The 5,151-nt window shown below is 38.3% G+C and overlaps 1 pseudogene; it reads right to left on the minus strand.

The window, feature by feature from the left end:
* Nucleotides 1-215: 215 nt before the first annotated feature.
* LOC132224536 (heterogeneous nuclear ribonucleoprotein D-like) lies at nt 216-2,268 on the minus strand (annotated as a pseudogene).
* Nucleotides 2,269-5,151: the final 2,883 nt, after the last annotated feature.

Genomic DNA, 5,151 nt, shown 5'->3' on the forward strand with positions numbered 1-5,151 from the left:
GGTTCACCAAGGATGGTGATGATGATTGCACAGCAATATGAATTTATTTAATACCACTGATCTGTAAAGTTAAAAATGGCTAAGATCATACTTTTTAAAAACTAACTTATTACTAAATTTGATCCTGATTTAAGTTGCAGGCATTGCAGAAATTTTTAAATTAGTGCTTGTATTTCATGACAAGTATTTTCTGTATGCTACTATTTCCTTAAAATCTATATCATCACATTCAACTCCATACATGTAATGACAGTTACAAAGAGCGGGGGTTGGGTAAACAACATAATCTGCTTATTTGTATTTGTCCTAGAAGCTAGAGACGCCTTGCTGTCAGTGCTCTGTTGGCCACTGTAATGTGCATATCTCTGTCCATATCTGTTATACCCAGTATAATTATAGCTGCCATAGGCACTATAGTTTTGATCACCACCATAGGCACTATTGTAATTTCCATATCCTTCATCATAATAGTAAATTCTTGGTTACAGTTTTGGCACTGACATCAACCTCAACCCCTACTACTATATCCACCAGCTGCAGCACTTCTTCCTCCCTTTTGTTGTTGCTGTTGCTCCCAATATACCTCTTTGGGTTGGGCAACTTTGACTTTACACTTCCCAGAACCAATTTGATGATATCTGCTTTCTAACAATTTCTTTACTGGTTCCTCATCCATATATGTGATAAAACAAAAACCTCTTTTTTCATTTGCTTTTGTATCCATGGGAAGTTCAATATGTTCAATCTCTCCAAAGGTTCCAAAATATTCTTTAATTTGTTCTTCAGAAGTATCTGGGCTCAATCCACACACAAAAACCTTTTCAGTGGCCCCTTCCCTTATAAAGCTTTGGCCCTTTGGGGGCTCTATCAATTTGCCATCCAGTCTGTGTTCCTTCAGTTCCAAAACCTTATCAACACTAGCAGCATTTTTGAAAAGCATGAATCCAAATCCTCGTGATCCAGTGACTAGATCTACTTTAATTGTACAGTCTACAACTTCCCCAAATTGAGACAAATATTCAGTCAGATCTTTATTGCTTGTATCCCAGCTCAAGCCTCCAATAAACATTTTACCATCATCCTGCTGATTTTTGCTCTTCTTGATCTTGGATCCCTCTGCAAATTCTTCTGTGTTGCTGTACCTCTTCCATGGTGCTGGAGTTGTGTGTGTGTCTTTTTTTGGGGAGGGGGAGTAAGGGGGTACTGGCACGCAGTTCAAGACACAACATAGACTTTTTAAATGAGAGGGCGAATCCCTGGACCACACTTACAAACACTATGTTAGTCATTGTGGAAGGGTCACGAAATTGAGGCAAAGATTAATCTTCAATCTTGCTATCATTAATAGAAAGATTAGAGTGGCATTTCTTTTGAAATGTAATTCATAAGGTTTAACACAGCAATAGTTATTGTCAACCTTTGGGAAAAGAGGGCCAAGATGAGTTTTTGTAAGCAATTTGTTTCTTAGCATCAAAACTATTCCCTGAATTCACAATTATGGAAAAACTTTGTGAATAATTTAGAATTGTCAAAGTCCCTTGCTCTCATTTGTGCTGATGCATTTCTTTATTTCACAGGGTGAAAAGACATATGACTGTGACTAAAAAAAAATAATCAAAATTGAAGCTACCATTCATGTAACTAGGGCCTCAGTGTCTGAAGCCATTAGAGAAGCTATTTTTTATAATATGTTATGGAGAGGTCAGGACTAGCCCAGAGTTGTGAGCTCAGAAAAAAAATTTGAACTCCATCTGCCATCTTGGATTAATGTGTATTAAAGGAGTAAAGAATGTGTTGGTAGACAAAATCATGGGTGGTTAGTTCTATAGCTCAACAGTTTGCTACATTCTATTTAAAGAATGATAGTTTTCAAAGGAGTTAGCTGATTTTGACCCACACTGATAAAACTATAAAAGACATACTTTACATTTAATCTTTGAACTAGCCCATTATGAAGGGAAAGTAAAAAATTGTAGCTAAAACTGTTCCATTTCATCTGATACAGTCTCTCAAGGAAACATTTTTTTTTGCCTTAAACATTCTTTCTACAGCAGGGTTTTTCAACCTTATCACTATAGACTTTTTGGACTACATAGTTCTTTGTTGTGGAAAGCTATTCTGTACATTCTGGAATCTTTAGCAGCATCTTTGACCTCTACCCATTAGATGCCAGTAGCAAACCCTCTCACAGGCCTCTGCACCCTGAGTTGTAACAACAAAAATGTTCCCAGAAATTGCCAAATATCCCCTTATGGCCAAATCATCCATGGTTGAGAACCACTATTCTACAGTGTTATGTTTGATTTTTACACAAATTGCTTTTTTTTTTGGTTGAATTCTGTAAAACTTAAAATCTTATAGTCAGCAAGGACCTTGGAAATTCATTATTCACAAAATAGGGAGTCTGTTAAGAGCATAGACTTGAGTTCAAATCCTATATACTAGTTATGTGACCATAGGAAAATCACTTAACCTTCCTAAGCCTCAGTTTTCTCCTCTGTAAAATTAGTATTAAAAGATTCATGTGAGGATGAAATAAGATCATGCACAGTCTGAGCTTAGCACAGTACCTCATATATAGTAGGCAAGTAATATGCATGAGCTATAATTAGTTACTTCATGCATACTGTGAGCCAAGTTATTTGTGAAGATCTCACCTTCATTACAGGACACCTGTGCCACAGCTGGGTCAGATATATGTGGTAAAAGTTCAGCTTTCCTTATTAAAATAATCACCTATAAATCATGACATTTCTCCTAAGAAGTGTCACTAGACTATAGCTATGCCCTTAGTCCTTGTTTCTGCCTCACTTTCCTGGGGGTCTCTTGCTTGGATTTCCCATGCCACTTTCATGCTCCTCCTTCCTAGTCCCCTAATTTAGGAATATATGTGTGTGTTTGCCATTACTGGGATTAAAGGATCAGAAATCAATGTTTTAGAAGTATATTTTTATGCTTCTTGTTTATGCTATAGTTTCAAGGAGCCTTACAAGTTTCCAATCCCCCTTCTAATTACACTCTAATGTAGTCCTAAGAAGACAGGTATATTTATTCATTCATTTAACAAATTTTAGTGACATGAAACCAGGTACATATTTTAATACAGTTGGCTGGATTGGGGTGGGAGAGATCAGGGATGCTTTTCTAATTAAATTGTGTCTGTGCTGAGCTCTTAAAGAAGAGAATGTGCTTGTATACTGAAGACCTGGGGTAAGAACATTTCAGGCAGAAGGAATAGCAACTGCAAATGCCTTGAGGCAGAACTGACCTGGGCATAAAAATAATAATGCTCACTATATTCCCCAGGCATTATTTGAAGAACTCTTGATTTGCAAACTCAATTCTCTCAATTAATCCATTTTACAGATGGGAGAAATTGAGGTACAGGCAATCAAGCCATAATTCAAGTCCAGGCAGCCTAACTTCAGAGCCTAGGGTTTTAACCAATACACTACACTGCCTGGAGAGAGCATGGGTGAGCATGGGGTGAGAGGATATTGGAGAGGCAGATAGGAGCCAATCCATGTGGAGACTTTGTAGGTATTGGGAAGGAGTTTGGCTTTACTTTAAGAGCAGTGAGGAACCCCTGAAATATTTTGAGCAGAGGAGTGACATTATCTGGTTTACATTTTTACAAAATCACTCTGGCTTCTTGTTGAGAACAAACTGTAGGAGTAAATGTTGGAGTCAGCAAGATCGACTAGGCAGTGGTTCTCAACCTTCTGGCCCTTTAAATACAGTTCCTCATGTTGTGACCCAACCATAAAATTATTTTCGTTGCTACTTCATAACTGTAATGTTGCTACTGTTATGAATCATAATGTAAATATCTGATATGAAGGATGGTCTTAGGCGACCCCTGTGAAAGGTTCATTCGACCGCCAAAGGGGTCGCGACCCACAGGTTGAGAACCACTGGACTAGAGATTCTTGTAGTCATTGATGTGAGTGGCAGTGAAGGGAGAAATGGAGGGATTTAGTAAATATGTTGGAGGTAGAGTTGATGAGACTTCCTGGTGAACTAGACCAAAGGAGGTTAAGTGAAAAAAGAGAAATAAATCAAACATGACTGATATTTTTGGACTTCAGCAACTAGATGGATGATGGTACTTAGCCTTTTTACTGCTCTTTAACCATGTAGATTCTGGGTGCCATCCTGCCTTCCTGATATCTAGGAACCATTTAGCCTCTTATTCTTTCCCAGGACAAATGTCAATGCTTTTGTTTTTCTCCAGAATGCCCAGAATGCCCCAGGTTCTTCCCACTTGATTGAAGTATTCAGTTGGAGCCAACACCTAGTTCAGAACTGGTTTGCATGGCAAATATAAGTAGTTAACAGCCTTGAGACAGTTTTCAGTTCATCCCTAAAGCATTCTGGAATGACTCCTTCAGGTAACTCCATTTCCTATGTATAGGCAGTGTGGCATAAAGAAACGAAAGTATAGCTTGGCTGGTGTGGCTTAATTGTTGAGCATGGACCTATGAATCAGCAGATCACAGTTTAATTCCAGGTCAGAGAACGTTCAGGGTTGCAGGCTTGATCCCCAGTAGGGGGCAGCCAATCAGTGATTCTTTCTCATCATTGTTGTTTCTATCGCTCCCTCTGCCTTCTGTTGGGGTAACCAGCCCCAGCAGGTCCAGGGGTTCCCAAAGGTGTGGACGGAGTCGGCGGATGGACCAGCTTCCGGCACCCTTCCTCTATACTTTATATAGAAAGTATAGCATAGAGCAGTGATGGCGAACCTATGACACGCGTGTCAGAGGTGACACGTGAACTCATTTTTTTGGTAGATTTTTCTTTGTTAAATGGCATTTAAACATATAAAATAAATATAAAAAATATAAGTCTTTGTTTTACTATGGTTGCAAATATAAAAAAAATTCTATATGTGACAAGGCACCAGAGTTAAGTTAGGGTTTTTCAAAATGTTGACATGCCGAGCTCAAAAGGTTCGCCATCACTGGCATAGAGGATGAGATCACTGGCTTTGGAGTCACACACATATTCAAACTGCACCACCAGTGATTATCTATATGGCCTTAGGTAAGTTACCAAACCTCTCAAAGCTTTAATTTCCAAATCTGTAAATTTGTATAGTATTTTCACATTGTTAAATGAAAGAATGTGTATAAAGTGCTATGTATTATAAGT

Source organism: Myotis daubentonii, chromosome X (genome assembly GCF_963259705.1).
Source record: "Myotis daubentonii chromosome X, mMyoDau2.1, whole genome shotgun sequence".
NCBI classification, from domain to species: domain Eukaryota; kingdom Metazoa; phylum Chordata; class Mammalia; order Chiroptera; family Vespertilionidae; genus Myotis; species Myotis daubentonii.